Genomic DNA, 17,053 nt, shown 5'->3' with positions numbered 1-17,053 from the left:
CACGATACCTCATACCTAGCTGATTGCTGCAGTGCCATGCTGCAATTTGTACTGTGGGTAAATTGAGGTAACTTACCTAGTGTCTGTCCTTCATTTGATGTGTTTTGGCAGCATTAGGGGCCATTACAAGGTGTGTTTTTTCATCCCATTGACATGAATGGCATTCGGTTATGTCCAGCGAATATTTGACAAATAAATCTGCGAATATTGCAAACTCGGTGATCGTAATCCGAACCGATCATTGAAATATTCGCTCATCTCTATTCATTACCACTCTTTGAGTTAGAATCGTGTATGTATGTCTAAAATATAGCTATAATATAAATATTTATTATATTTATATTTTAACACACAATATGCTTCCTGTAGGGTTCCCCAATAATTGGCTTTGTAATAGCCGCAGCCGCCTCTGTTAATCATCGGGTCAAGACGAAGAAGTGAAACGTGCGTTGCAGCAGCGGGTTCTTCACACTGACCTACTCACGTAAGTGTTACTTTCCGATGTACTCTTACCTATACTTGTATTTAACCGGGGAATAATAATCTCTTTATTTATATAGCGCCAACATATTCCGCAGCCCTTTACAGACATTATCATTGCTCTCCCTGATGGGGCTCACAATCTAAATTCCCTATCACTATGTCTTTGGAATGTGGGAGGTAACCGGAGAACCCGTAGGAGTATATCACATTCATTTATTAAGAATAAGAGGCATTACTCTGATATGAAACCCTGTGTGGTCGTGTCATCCTATATTGTGCTGTTTGCAGTCCCTGCCTGTGGTTAGCAGTCACATTGCCCACACTGAAGCTACCATTCAATCTTTATTTTGACTTAATAAAATATTTTTTACTGGCAATTTACACTGCCGTTGCTCCCTGTTGTTTATCCGATAGTCCAGTTTTGGGTTTTTTTGCCGTTCTATTTTGATTTATGGGTAATCTTCTGTAGTTATCTATGTGCTACTATTTGTTCATTTGCTTCAGTGTGGATTGTTTTTATTCTACTTTAGGTTGTTTTTCATAAACATTCATGCTCAATTTGGTCAAGAGTATGTGTTATTAGTAGGAAGAGGTTAGTAAGTGGGTATTGGTCTCCATGAGTTGTAGTTTATCTCCATGATACTGAAAGGATCAGGCATTTAAAATTCAACTCTCCAATTCTTTTCTCACCTGACATTTGCCATTGGAAAAAAGGCTCAAATAAGCTTGAGATGGGCAGTGAAGCCAGACTTCGGGGAGGGGGGGTTTGACCAATATCTTATGCTTATCGCAAGACTTATGGTCTTAACGAACAAGACCGGGATCATCCTAACCTGCCAATATCAATGTATTTGGTCAATAGTCTAATGAGTATGTGATGGATGACATCTTGAGACAGAAGGATCCCGCATGTCTGATTTCGAACTGCTAATTTTTTGGTTCTCTAAGAGATAAGACTTCCACCAGAGATGTCTAGTAGCATCTTTTAATGGAAAAATAGAAGCACTTGGCCAGCTGATCGTTCCTGTGTATAGCAGAGTTTCTGGAGATGAACGATCAGCAGACAGCTACGGTATATAAAGTGTAAGGAGGGCTCTACATAAAGCACATTCATCTAAATTTTCTAAAGGTTCTACAATCTGCAGACCTCCGTGATCAGTATAAGGTTACAATGACCATGCATATTTGTCCTGTGGCAGGGGTGTGTGACAAGACAAATCGGCTGCACCTACTGAAGGAAGCTCCTCCGATGACCGGCTAGCAACCTCTACTAATTATGATAATTTGATATTATTTAAGCTGGCAATACAGATTAAATATCATTTGATTAATGGCTAACTCTCTCAACTACCCCTTACATAGGAACCTTTGGCTCAGCCGGCAGCAGCTCTTCTCCTTACCGTGCAAAAAAATTGGGTGATTATATTGCAACCACTTGAGACCCTGATCCCTGCTTGTTGCAGTTTTCACAAAATTGCTGTTTTATGTGCTGCACATTTGCAGCTCTCTAAATGTTGAGCTCTGTATAACTCCGCCCACACCACTGTGTACACTTGGCATGGGTAGAAAACTGCCAATCAGTGCAGGGGGAGGGTTATACGAAACTCATGAATATGGAGGACTATTGCCAGCAGATTTACTAGTCCTCTATTGATCTACAGCATAAAAAACCACAGTGAACAGCCCAGCAAGTCAGACATTTCTGGAATTTGAGTCTTTATCTCTACATCATGCTGCTTTCAGATTAGATGGATAAAAAACTGGTGACAAAATCCTTTTTTTAAGCAATGTTTGGTAGTATTTAGGTTTCGTAAAGCACTTCTATGGTGGTGATGGCAATTTATTATGTATAATGTAACGTACAACTATAAAAGAACATATAAACTATAAAGTGTTCTTTATCCAAGGAATGTTTCGCTATATAGGCACCGATTAGGCTTGGTATGTTGACCTGCATATTCTTTGTAGCCTGGCTTGTGAGATAGGAAGCTCTTACAGAAGGTCCTACACAGGGCACCACCCAAACAAGTTCAGCCCTGTTTGCGTATTGGGAAACTAAAACCATATTAATCAAATATTAACCTGTCCTTTTAGGACATGCAGAATCTTTTATTCATTTTCTTTTTATTTCCCAAAATGTTATTTCTAAATCAAATGATTTTTTTTCAAAGCTGTGTTAAAGTCTAATGAAGCAGTGTGCTCGAGGTGCAGTGGAATGGCGCTGCTTCATTAGGAGAGGTCCTTGAGACAAAGCGCGCAGTGACAGTGATAAACTTCCCGGTTCTACAAATGTAGATCGCATTACTTAAAGAGCATTCCTCTTGCGGAAGCGCGTCTCTTCTAAGAAAATAATAAAGGTTATTTATTATAAGTGGCACATAAAGGAAAGCACAGTACATTATGCCATCAACACGGTAGTTGATGCTACCGGTGCAATGGCTGCTCACTTTAATTGTGAATGATAGCTCGGTTGGCTCACACAGATAAAACTGGAAGCGGAGGCATATCGTATATTAACCTCTGCAGAATGGATTGTACTGCGGTGTATGCATTAGAGAAAGGAGGCATGGTTTACCATCCGCTGCTTCCTATGTACGTATTGTACACTGTAATGATGAGCTACCCACTGAATAATTAGTTTCCGGGTTTTAAAGAGCATCGCTCACTGATTCCTCTGGAAATTGCATATTCAGCAAGACCACATGCGTTAATGAAGCATAGGTCTTGATTTTTAATGATTTATTGGCGCTGATGACAGTTTGTCTGTATGTGTACACTCAAAATGTAACTAGACGGCATGGACTGACTCAATTGTTCCAGGAGTATCTGTCATGGCACTAGAATTTAATGATCACTAACTTTTAAGATAGAAACTTCTGTGGTCTTTAATGACTTGTTTCATTGAAAACTCTTAAAGGGGTTATCCGGGACTTTTTTTTTTTTTTTAACTTGTTTACTATGGGCCTAAAAACAAACAGCTTCACGTCATGAGAGAAGTTTTTTCCTCTTCCACTCTGCTCTGTTGACAAGGCGACTGCGGATGTAATGCTGATTGACAGCCGACTCCCTGCAGTATGGCAGCGGGGAGCGGGCTGTCAATCGCTATCAACAGAGCACAACAGAAGAGAAGCAGCCTTGCCCTTTCTGCCACTGCTGTTTGGACATTTATACCATCATTCGCAGGCTGTAAAAAAAAAATTATCAATTTGAAATGTATTCTGCTATATTCTGTCTAACACTTAATTAACTCACCCCTAATGTTATGGCTGGAGCTGCTTCTCTTTGGTGAGCTGTGTGATGGTGGTAGTGATGGTTACTACTTGCAACTGTTTTTTCAGGTTTGTGTTGGTCTGGACTGGAGCGCAGGTAACGTTGTGGTGAATTTTGAAAAGAAATTGCAGCAGTAAGTTCCAAACACAGGAGACGCTGGGGGCATATCTACTTCGCAGGAGACGCTGGGGGCATATATACATCACAGGAGATGTTGGGGGCTCATAAATCACAGGAGACGCTGGGGGCACATATACATCACAGGAGATGCCGGGTTCATAGATACGTTGCAGGAAACACTGGGGACATATATACCTCACAGGAGATGCTGGGGGCACACATACATCTCAGGAGATGCTGGGGGCATATATACATCGCAAGAGACGCTGGGGGCATATATACATCACATGAGATGCTGAGGGCACACATACATCACAGGAGACGCTGGGGCATACAGTTAGGTCCATATATATTTGGACAGAGACAACATTTTTCTAATTTTGGTTATAGACATTACCACAATGAATTTTAAAGAAAACAAATTCAGATGCAGTTGAAGTTCAGACTTTCAGCTTTCATTTGAGGGTATCCACATTAAAATTGGATGAAGGGTTTAGGAATTTCAGCTCCTTAACATGTGTCACCCTGTTTTTAAAGGGACCAAAAGTAATTGGACAGATTAAATTATTTTAAAGAAAATGTCCATTTCTAGTACTTGGTTGAAAACCCTTTGTTGGCAATGGCTGCCTGAAGTCTTGAACTCATGGACATCACCAGACGCTGTGTTTCCTCCTTTTTGATGCTCTGCCAGGCCTTCACTGCGGTGGTTTTCAGTTGCTGTTTGTTTGTGGGCCTTTCTGTCTGAAGTTTAGTCTTTAACAAGTGAAATGCATGCTCAATTGGGTTGAGATTAGGTGGCTAACTTGGCCATTCAAGAATATTCCACTTCTTTGCTTTAATAAACTCCTGGGTTGCTTTGGCTTTATGTTTTGGGTCATTGTCCATCTGTAGTATGAAACGACGACCAATCAGTTTGGCTGCGTTTGGCTGGATCTGAGCACACAGTATGTCTCCGAATACCTCAGAATTCATTCAGCTGCTTCTGTCCTGTGTCACATCATCAATAAACACAAGTGACCCAGTGCCACTGGCAGCCATGCATGCCCAAGCCATCACACTGCCTCCGCCATGTTTTACAGATGATGTGCTTTGCTTTGGATCATGAGCTGCACCACGCCTTCGCCATACTTTCCTCTTTCCATCATTCTGGTAGAGGTTGATCTTGGTTTCATCTGTCCAAAGAATGTTCTTCCAGAACTGTGCTGGCTTTTTTAGATGTTTTTTAGCAAAGTCCAGTCTAGCCTATTTATTCTTGATGCTTATGAGTGGCTTGCACCGTGCAGTGAACGCTCTGTATTTACTTTCATGCAGTCTTCTCTTTATGGTAGATTTGGATATTGATACGCCGACCTCCTGGAGAGTGTTGTTCACTTGGTTGGCTGTTGTGAAGGGGTTTCTCTTCACCATGGAGATTATTCTGCGATCATCCACCACTGTTGTCTTCCGTGGGCGCCCAGGTCTTTTTGCATTGATGAGTTCACCAGTGCTTTCTTTCTTTCTCAGAATGTACCAAACTGTAGATTTTGCCACTCCTAATATTGTAGCAATTTCTCGGCTGGGTTTTTTCTGTTTTCGCAGCTTAAGGATGGCTTGTTTCACCTGCATGGAGAGGTCCTTTGACCACATGTTTGCTTCACAGCAAAACCTTCCAAATGCAAGCACCACATCTCAAATCAACTCCAGGTCTTTTATCTGCTTAATTAAGAATGATATAATGAAGGGATTGCCCACACCTGTTCATGAAATAGCCTTAGAGTCAATTGTCCAATTACTTTTGGTCCCTTTAAAAACAGGGTGACACATGTTAAGGAGCTGAAACTCCTAAACCCTTCATCCAATTTTAATGTGGATACCCTCAAATGAAAGCTGAAAGTCTGAACTTCAACTGCATCTGAATTGTTTGGTTTAAAATTCATTGTGGTAATGTCTATAATCAAAATTAGAAAAATGTTGTCTCTGTCCAAATATATATGGACCTAACTGTATATACATTGCAGGAGACACTGGGGGCACGTATACATTACAGGAGACGCTGGGGACATATTTTCATCGCAGGAGACGCTGGGGGCATATATTCATCGCAGGAGGCACTGGGGGCATATATACATCGCAGGAGACGCTGGGGGAACGCACACATACATCACAGGAGACGCTGGGGCCATATATTCATCAAAGGACATGCTGGGGGCATATATACATCGCAGGAGACGCTGGGGGCACACATACATCACTGGAGACGCTGGGGCATATATACATCACAGGAGATGCTGGGGGCATATATACATCGCAGGAGATGCTGGGGGCACACATACATCACTGGAGACGCTTGGGCATATATACATTGCAGGAGATGCTGGGGGCATATATACATTGCAGGAGACGCTGGGGGCATATATACATTGCAGGAGATGCTGGGGGCATATATACATTGCAGGAGACGCTGGGGGCATATATACATTGCAGGAGACGCTGGGGGCATATATACATTGCAGGAGACGCTGGGGGCACACATACATCACTGGAGACACTGGGGCATATATATATTGCAGGAGACGCTGGGGGCATATATACATTGCAGGAGACGCTGGGGGCATATATACATTGCAGGAGACGCTGGGGGCATATATACATTGCAGGAGACGCTGGGGGCATATATACATCGCAGGAGACGCTGGGGGCATATATACATTACAGGAGGGCTGCCTCTCATGACGTAGTAGTTGGTGGGACTGGAGCTCAGAGCACAGATTGCGGACTCCAGGGTACGTCCGTGTCTTCAGTGCCCGTGCTGCAGTGTACGGAATGCTGTGTGCGTGTGCTTGCAGTCTCAGGAGCAATTAAAGGGTACACAGCCAGCAAAACTCACCCGCCGGCCTGAACACTGTGGTCGTCTAAATCTGCCCGGGGGCCGCTGAAAGGCACCATGGCCCAGCGATTCCCCACCCCTGTTGTACTGGCTCAGAGTGATCAGACTGCTCCTGCTGGCGATTCTGTGGCTTCCGCTGACATCATGTCAATAGAGCAGCTGCTTCTCTTCAGTTCTGATGACAGTACGTGACTGCCGATGTCATGCTGATTGACAGCCAACTCCCCACTGCCTAACTGCAGGGAGCCATCTGTTATTTAGCATGTCAGCAGTCATACACCAATGACCGAAAGAGGAAGAGCTGCTCTGTTGATGTGAAGCAGCAGAGTCGCTGGCAGGAGCTTTCCATGACCGCTCTCACTGGGTAGACTAAGCAGGTATTTAATAACTACCTGCCTGTTAGGTCTTAGGCCCATAGTAAAAAATAAATAAATTAGTCCCGGATAATTCTTTTTAAGTAATGTGTTTCAAGGCAGTACTCACACTTTGCACATTTTTAAATAAAAGTTTTATGAAGATTTTGCACCGAATCAAAGATAGCAGCATCTATATATATATATATATATAATTGTCTAAGGGTTTAATTGTCTGTCTGTCCTGGAAATCCCGCGTCGCTGATTGGTCGAGGCCGCCAATCAGTGACGGGCACAGTCTCTGATTGGTCGAGGCCAGCCGGCCTCGACCAATCAGTGACAGGCACAGTCTGCCGCGAATTCTGGAATCATCATTGTCCTCCACTGCTGTCAAGTGCCGCCATTGTGTTGTCTAAGGGTCTAATTGTCTGTCTGTCTCGGAAATCCCGCCTTGCTTATTGGTCGAAGCCAGCCGATTGTTCGCGATTTAATTTGCCCCAGCCTGCATGGAGCATTATATGGGGCATCTATGGGGCCAAAACTGCATGGAGCATTATAGTACGTGACTGGGCAAAATACTACTTGACTGGGCAATATACTACGTGGACATGCATATTCTAGAATACCCGATGCATTAGAATCGGGACACCATCTAGTCTACTATATAATTGTCTAAGGGTCACTTCCGTCTGTCTGTCTGTCACAGATATTCATTGGTCGTGGCCTCTGTCTGTCATGGAAATCCACGTCGCTGATTGGTCGCGGCAAACCAGCCACGACCAATCAGCAACGGGCACAGTCCGGAAGAAAATGGCCGCTCCTTCCTCCCCGCAGTCGGTGCCCGGCGCCCACATACTCCCCTCCGGTCAGCGCTCACACAGGGTTAATGGCAGTGTTGACCGCGGTGTAACGCACTCCATTAACGCTGCTATTAACCTTGTTTGACCAGCTTTTTACTATTCATGCGGCCTATGCAGCATGAATAGTAAAAAGATCTAATGTTAAAAATAATTTAAAAAAAATAAAAAATCGTGTTATACTCACCGTTCGTCGGCCCCTCGGATCCACAACAGGCCTTTCCCACTCGCGATGCTCCGGTAACCGGTCCACGCTGCGATCTCGTGAGATGGCTATGTCATCATCTCGCGAGACCGCAATGCACTCTTCAGACCGGAGCGCGCGAGGACCATCGGTAACCGGCCGCTTCGATTGGGAGGCTCCGGAAGGTGAGTATGTAACTATTATTTATTTGAATTTTTTTTTTTAGCATTGATATGTTGCATACTACGTGACTGGGCAATATACTACGTGTCTATGCTGTATACTACGTGACTGGGCAATATACTACGTGACTGGGCAATATACTACGTGACTGGGCAATATACTACGTGACTGGGCAATATACTACGTGACTGGGCAATATACTACGTGGCTGGGCAATATACTACGTGGCTGGGCAATATACTATGTGGCTGGGCAATATACTATGTGGCTGGGCAATATACTATGTGGCTGGGCAATATACTATGTGGCTGGGCAATATACTATGTGGCTGGGCAATATACTATGTGGCTGGGCAATATACTATGTGGCTGGGCAATATACTATGTGGCTGGGCAATATACTATGTGGCTGGGCAATATACTATGTGGCTGGGCAATATACTATGTGGCTGGGCAATATACTATGTGGCTGGGCAATATACTATGTGGCTGGGCAATATACTATGTGGCTGGGCAATCTACTATGTGGCTGGGCAATCTACTATGTGGCTGGGCAATCTACTATGTGGCTGGGCAATCTACTATGTGGCTGGGCAATCTACTATGTGGCTGGGCAATCTACTATGTGGCTGGGCAATCTACTATGTGGCTGGGCAATCTACTATGTGGCTGGGCAATCTACTATGTGGCTGGGCAATCTACTATGTGGCTGGGCAATCTACTATGTGGCTGGGCAATCTACTATGTGGCTGGGCAATCTACTATGTGGCTGGGCAATCTACTATGTGGCTGGGCAATCTACTATGTGGCTGGGCAATCTACTATGTGGCTGGGCAATCTACTATGTGGCTGGGCAATCTACTATGTGGCTGGGCAATCTACTATGTGGCTGGGCAATCTACTATGTGGCTGGGCAATCTACTATGTGGCTGGGCAATCTACTATGTGGCTGGGCAATCTACTATGTGGCTGGGCAATCTACTATGTGGCTGGGCAATATACTATGTGGCTGGGCAATATACTATGTGGCTGGGCAATATACTATGTGGCTGGGCAATATACTATGTGGCTGGGCAATATACTATGTGGCTGGGCAATATACTATGTGGCTGGGCAATATACTATGTGGCTGGGCAATATACTATGTGGCTGGGCAATATACTATGTGGCTGGGCAATATACTATGTGGCTGGGCAATATACTATGTGGCTGGGCAATATACTATGTGGCTGGGCAATATACTATGTGGCTGGGCAATATACTATGTGGCTGGGCAATATACTATGTGGCTGGGCAATATACTATGTGGCTGGGCAATATACTATGTGGCTGGGCAATATACTATGTGGCTGGGCAATATACTATGTGGCTGGGCAATATACTATGTGGCTGGGCAATATACTATGTGGCTGGGCAATATACTATGTGGCTGGGCAATATACTATGTGGCTGGGCAATATACTATGTGGCTGGGCAATATACTATGTGGCTGGGCAATATACTATGTGGCTGGGCAATATACTATGTGGCTGGGCAATATACTATGTGGCTGGGCAATATACTATGTGGCTGGGCAATATACTATGTGGCTGGGCAATATACTATGTGGCTGGGCAATATACTATGTGGCTGGGCAATATACTATGTGGCTGGGCAATATACTATGTGGCTGGGCAATATACTATGTGGCTGGGCAATATACTATGTGGCTGGGCAATATACTATGTGGCTGGGCAATATACTATGTGGCTGGGCAATATACTATGTGGCTGGGCAATATACTATGTGGCTGGGCAATATACTATGTGGCTGGGCAATATACTATGTGGCTGGGCAATATACTATGTGGCTGGGCAATATACTATGTGGCTGGGCAATATACTATGTGGCTGGACAATATACTATGTGGCTGGGCAATATACTACGTGGCTGGGCAGTATACTACGTGGCTGGGCAGTATACTATGTGGACATGCATATTCTAGAATACCCGATGCGTTCGAATCGGGCCACCATCTAGTACCATATATCATTATGGATTTCTTCTATATTTACCACGGATCTCACATAGGTTATCACTCTGACTCAAGTTCTCCATGTATTCCATCATGTGGTCAGCCATTCATCTGACATGTATTTCTAAATCCTTCTTGTGCTGCCTCACATTCTTAAAGGTGTTGTCTTTAAATGAGGAGTGAATGCTAAAAACAGACTCCTCCAAAATGGTTAAATTAAATTGTAATCCTGTAAATAAGAGTGGGCCTATACATTAACCCCATCATTTGGGTACATTTATTGGAAACATTTGGTTGCTGTTACCGTTGTATATATCCCTACAAAAATGTGATGGCACCACCATAGAGTAAAATATAGTTTATTGATTACGGTTCAGCAATGGGGACCGTGATGCAGTGCTGGAGATTCTGCCCTGGATCACTGTTGAATTGGAGATTTTGAGGGTTTTTTTTTTTGCTGTTTTATTTCCCAAAGTTGGGAAACTGCTGTAACACGAGGTAAGGTTGCACATCTATTGAGGAATGTTAGACGTGGCATCAGAGAGAAGACAATATGTGACTGCATTGAAGTGGTCTGTGTAAATATAGGTGCTTCTTGCAAAATTAGAATATCATCAAAAAGTTAATTTATTTCATTTCTTCAACACAAAAAGTGAAACTCCTATATTATATAGAGTCATTACAAAAAGAGTGATCTATTTCAATTGTTTATTTCTGTTAATGTTGATGATTATGGCTTACAGCCAATGAAAACCCAAAAGTCATTATCTCACTAAATTAGAATATTTTATAACACCAGCTTGAAAAATGATTTTAAAATCTGAAATGTTGGCCTACTGAAATGTATGTTTAGTAAATGCACTCAATACGACATGGAGGTGATCAGCCTGTGGCACTGCTGAGGTGTTATGGAAGCCCAGGTTGCTTTGATAGCAGCCTTCAGCTCGTCTGCATTCTTGGGTCAGGTGTCTCTCATCTTCCTCTTGACAATACCCCATAGATTCTCTGTGGGGATAAGGTCAGGCGAGTTTTCTGGCCAATCAAACACCGTGATAGTGTTGTTTTTAAACCAGGTATTGGTACTTTTGGCAGTGTGGACAGGTGTCAAGTCCTGCTGGAGAATTAAATTTCCATCTCCAAAAAAGCTAGTCAGTATGAAGTGCTCTAAAATTTCCTGGTAGACGGCTGCGCTGACTTTGGTCTTGATAAAACACAATGGACCTACACCAGCAGATGACATGACTCCCAAAACCATCACCGATTGTGGAAATTCCACACTAGACCTCAAGCAGCTTGGATTGTGGCCTCTCCACTCTTCCTCCAGACTCTGGGACCTTGATTTCCAAATGAAATGCAAAATTTACTTTCATATGAAATCAAAACCTTGGACCACTGAGCATCAGTCCAGTTCTTTTTTTTTTCGTTGGCCCAGGTAAGATGCTTCTGGCATTATCTCTATTCGTCATGAGTGGCTTGACACAAGGAATGCAACACTTGTAGCCCATGTCCTGCATACGGCTGTGTATGATGGCTCTTGAAGCAATGACTCCAGCAGCAGTCCACTCCTTGTGAATCTCCCCCAAATTTTTTAATGTCCTTTTCTTAACAATCCTTTCAAGGCTGCTATTGTCCCGGAGGCTTGTGCACCTTTTTCTACCACACGTTTTCCTTCCACTCAACCTTCCATTAATATGTGTCATGCAGCTGCAGTGCAGTACAGCACAACCTCCACCAGGGGGAGCTAGGTAGGGAAGCCAGACTGCACACACAGAGCAACTGAACAGATGCCACCTAGTGGTGAGAGCGAGGTCAGGAAAGCCAAGTCTGAGCACAAGACAGCACAACAGTACAAAAGGATTTAGACAGAATGGATAGTCGGGACAAAGCAAGGGATCATTAAACCAGGACGGGCAAAATACGGTACAATAGGGACAAAGCCAAGCCAGGAGATCAGAACCAGAGAGTCAAGCAGAACTACAGACAAACAAAGAGACACTGGGAAAGGGCAGGCAGGGGGAGATAACAGACACAGGACAAGTCAGGGTTCACAGTAGGAAAAATCAAGGGCTTCTAGAGTCAGGTTCACACGCCAAAGACAGAGCTATAGCCTACACCACCCTAAGGATACCTGGGAGCTAAATGGCAAACCCGAGACCAGAATGAGGCAGATAAAAGTTAACCCTTCACATGATCCACCCAGAGAAAGAGCAGACAGGACTACACTCCTGAACGGATCATGACCATATGCTTGGATACAGCACTCTGTGAACAGCCAGCTTCTTTAACAATGACCTTTTGTGGCCTACCCTCCTTGTGGAGTATCAATGACTGCCTTCTGGACATCTGTCAAGTCAGCAGTCTTCCCCATGATTGTGGAGCCTACTGAAACAGAGTAAGGGACCTTTTTAAATGCTTAGGAAACCTTTGCGGGTGTTTTTTGTTAATTTTTCTAATTTACTGAGATAATGACTTTTTGGTTTTCATTGATTGTAAGCCATAATCATTAACAGTTAACATAAATAAACACTTGAAATAGATCACACTGTTTGTAAAGACTCTATATAATGAGTTTCACTTTTTGTATTGAGCAACTGAAATAAACTAACTTTTCAATATTCTAATTTTGTGAGAAGCACCTGTATATGCACTGATTATGTAGATCCAAGTGATAGTTGTTAGTGTTGAGCATTCCGATACCGCAAGTATCGGAATTCCGATACCGAGATCCGATACTTTTGTGGTATCGGGTATCGGTATCGGATACATAGAGATGTGTAAAATAAAGAATTAAAATAAAAAATATTGATATATTTACCTCTCCGGCGGCCCCTGGACTCAGCGCGGGTAACCGGCAGGCTTCGTTGTTCAAAATCAGCGCTTTTAGGACCTGAGAATCACGTCCCGGCTTCTGATTGGTCGCGGGCCGCCCATGTGACCGCCACGCGACCAATCACAAGCCGCGACGTCACCGCAAGCTATTAGCGCGCTCATTTTTGAAAAATGAGCGCGTTAATGACTTTCAAAGACGTAGCGGCTTGTGATTGGTCGCGGCCACGCGACCAATCACAAGCCGCGATGTCACCGCAAGCTATTAACGCGCTCATTTTTAAAAAGGAGCGCGTTAATGGCTTTCAAAGACGTAGCGGCTTGTGATTGGTCGCGGCCACGCGACCAATCACAAGCCGCTACGTCTTTGAAAGCCATTAACACGCTCATTTTTCAAAAATGAGCGCGCTAATAGCTTGCGGTGACGTCGCGGCTTGTGATTGGTCGCGTGGCGGTCACATGGGCGGCCCGCGACCAATCAGAAGCCGGGACGTGATTCTCAGGTCCTAAAAGCGCTGATTTTGAACAAAGAAGCCTGCCGGTTACCCGCGCTGAGTTCAGGGGCCGCCGGAGAGGTAAATATATCAATATTTTTTATTTTAATTCTTTATTTTACACATCCCTATGGATCCCAGGGCCTGAAGGAGAGTTTCCTCTCCTTCAGACCCTGGGAACCATGAGAATACCTTCCGATACTTGATGTCCCATTGACTTGTATTGGTATCGGATATCGGTATCGGCGATATCCGATATTTTTCGGGTATCGGCCGATACTATCCGATACCGATACTTTCAAGTATCGGACGGTATCGCTCAACACTAATAGTTGTACCTAATTATCATAGTAAAAGATGTCTATGCCTGTTAGTGCAACTTTTGCAGTGACAGATGGTTCTTGGATGTCCTAAAACAACTTCAAGCCATTGCTAAGATTTAGATATTTCCATGAATAGATCACTTAGACTACATCGGGAGGATTTTCTGACCTCAATAACCGTTTTGCAAAAAAAAAAGAAAAAATGGTTCATTAGCGGTCTTTTATTTTGAGGAACTAACAATAACTTGTAAGAAGACAACACTTCTCAGAACGAAATTAGAGCTTGGATGCTGATAACATTCTTAAGGATAGATACAAATTGGATGGTAAATTAAACTGGCCCTTCCATAACCTTTCCAGCATCTGCCGGGTCTATGTCTTTGTGAAAGGTGCTGATGTTATGAGCTCATTAATTTCTGAGCATTAATACATTTTGCTTATCTCCTAATTAGCTATGGTTTCCAGGTTATTTATGATGGCTTTCTCCCCATTTGCTGGAAAGATTTCATGCTTAATATTTTGGATGCATTTTTACAGCAGTTATCCGTCTAGCTGATGGTTGGAAGTGGATCATGGTGTCCTGTGCTATCTGGTATCTTGCTTTTATTGTGTATTTGATAATTACACCCAGATTGTTCTCTAGGGAATAGAAAATGAATAGCAAAGCGAGAAACCATTGCACGTTGCTGGCCATGCCTACTCCATTACAGGTCATTACATGGTAGAGATTGCATCTAAACTGTCATTGAGTAGATTATTTGTGTATTAGTGCCAAAGATGTCGAGAGACTCACTTGCCCCAAGTAAATTGGTTAAACTACATTTTTTTCCCCATCATCCCCCAGCCTTAGATTATAATGTAATGTATCAAATTAAGGTGGATGCTTTAAAGCAGCTCTGTCACCAGATTTCCCAATATAAGCATTGGAACGTAGATCTTAGACCTATTTTTATGGCTTTACAATCCTCTTTAAATATTTTACTCAATCTCCACTCAACTAGTGTCATTGTAGGTGATTTGAGCCCAAAAGTGGGGGGAGAGAATGGTGCTTGATGGGATAGGCACAACACGATGACTCGGCATGTAGTAGAAAAAAACGCTGCCTGTACTGCGAGCACTCTAGTCCAGGATGCTAGTTTGACTAAGCCCACCTTCACACGTCCATGTGTTCGGCATGTGTAGTGACACTTTTTTCAAGTACTGGAGACACTTGCGCACATAGACCCATTCAAAGTCATGTCGGTGTGCTTCCATAGACATTGTGTTCGTGCACATAACACGTAGACATGGCCATTTTTTTTTCCAGTAGCACACTCCTCGATACCCGCGCACACTGATGACACAGGGATGACCACTGTGTGTGTGACAGGTGATGACGTCTGGGAAAAACTTTACAGCTAGCGCTGTTCCCTGGCACTGAATCCAGCTCTCATCTTTGTAGCCATGTCTGCCTGCGATCAGCAAGACCAATTGACTCTGGGGACAGTTGTAGCCAGGACACGCTGCCATTGTCACCTGGTCTCCCTGCGATCAGCGCGACCAGGTGATGCTGATGATAGTTGGAGTCAGCACCCGCCATCTGTGGGTCGCACGCAGGGCTGCCATCAGTGCATTGCTGCTCTTACTGCTTTATGGGGCCCAGTGAGCAGAAGTACAGAGGGGAGGTCCAGACCCTGTTCAGCTCGCTCCTCCTGGACTTTCCCTCACTGGGCCCCAGGGTGTAATAAAGTGCTGTGCGTTTTGGCGCACACCTTGGTGCTAGGACCTTTCCCAGAGCTCCACAGCCATCTAGCCTGAACAGCTGCGCAGCTCCAGCTCCCTCCACCTTCTCTGGACATCTGGTCAGGTGACGACGCATACGCGATGAGGTCATCGTGTACACACCGGCATGTACAAGCACCACTAGCTGTTGCCAGGATACTAGAAGCAGAGCTACGTCTGCAGTGGATCATCAGTGAGGCAAGTCTGAAAGTGTTTACAGGGAGAACTGGAGTCTGTTTGACACATGGTCTGTGTGTGGAGGTAAGACGGAGTCCTGTGTGTTACCTTCAGACTGAGCCAGTATACTGGATTCTATACAGCCTGTGACTCCTGGAATGTCTCTAAAGTGACTTTATTAGAATTGTTTACTTTGCTTTGCCTGCACTGGAAGACTGTTTATTTTTATTTTTTTTGCTTGTGGCATAGTTTTTGAAGCACCAATAAACCAGCCTGGACATTTAAGTAGAAACTGTTCCTCTTTTACATCACCAAGTAACCAAGTGAGTAGCATTTCCACAGGGTTACTGAGCATTTTTATCCTAAAGGTGATTCACAAAACTTTATAACATTTACTGCAGACCTAAAATACTGTTTAAGCTTCAAATTTAAAATTTCCACAAGGAGTATTTTTGCTGGACATGGCAGTAGCCCATATGTGGTTGTTCACTGCTGTTTGAGCACATAGCAGGGTCAGATGAGAAGGAGCGTTACTTGGCTTTTAGGAAATGGATTCTATTTGAATAGATTGTGAGCTTGCTTCCCAAAAGCACAAATTGTTTTCAGAAAGAATTGGTAAATCCTCAAGAAATCTCTAAAAATCTAGTATGGGTCACTATCTTATCTGTTTTATTTGCTTACATAGCGACATTAATTCCACAGCCTATTACATTCACTGTCCCCATTGGAGCTCACAATCTACATTCCCTATCAGTTTGAGCCACTGTGCTGTTCTTATGATATATGCAGGTCCTTTTTTTAACTCTTCAATAAAGAAACACCATTGGTTGACCTTTTATAAAAAGGGTCTCTTAAATTTGCAGCACTGCAAACCCTAAGGATATATTTTTTCTAGACGGTTTTTTATCCTTCTCTGCAAAGACAATATGGTGGTCAGCTATGGAAACATGGTCATTAGGATAAAATGGGCATCTCTTATCCTAGGTCATTCGTAGTGATAAAAACAAGCATATTAGGAGCATCTTGTACGGGAGGACTGGGATAAAGCTTGTAAAACACATGATGGTGGGTGGAAATCACAATTTATTTTTTTTTATAATATTTTTGACCTCTGCTTCCTTCTTACTACATTTCCCATCATTC

General features: G+C 43.6%; 1 protein-coding gene across 1 annotated transcript in view; it reads left to right on the top strand.

Annotated features, from left to right (window-relative positions):
* The window catches only part of ATP10B (ATPase phospholipid transporting 10B (putative)), a 605,931-nt gene that overhangs the window by 57,648 nt on the left and 531,230 nt on the right, over positions 1–17,053 (top strand). The window contains exon 2 of the mRNA XM_069763782.1: positions 370–484. The gene's annotated coding sequence lies outside the window, so the exon portion shown is untranslated. The remainder of the gene's footprint in view (positions 1–369; positions 485–17,053) is intronic.

Source organism: Ranitomeya imitator, chromosome 4 (genome assembly GCF_032444005.1).
Source record: "Ranitomeya imitator isolate aRanImi1 chromosome 4, aRanImi1.pri, whole genome shotgun sequence".
Taxonomy (NCBI): domain Eukaryota; kingdom Metazoa; phylum Chordata; class Amphibia; order Anura; family Dendrobatidae; genus Ranitomeya; species Ranitomeya imitator.
Note: the sequence above shows the minus strand (reverse complement) of the source record. Positions and strands in the feature narration are given on the sequence as shown.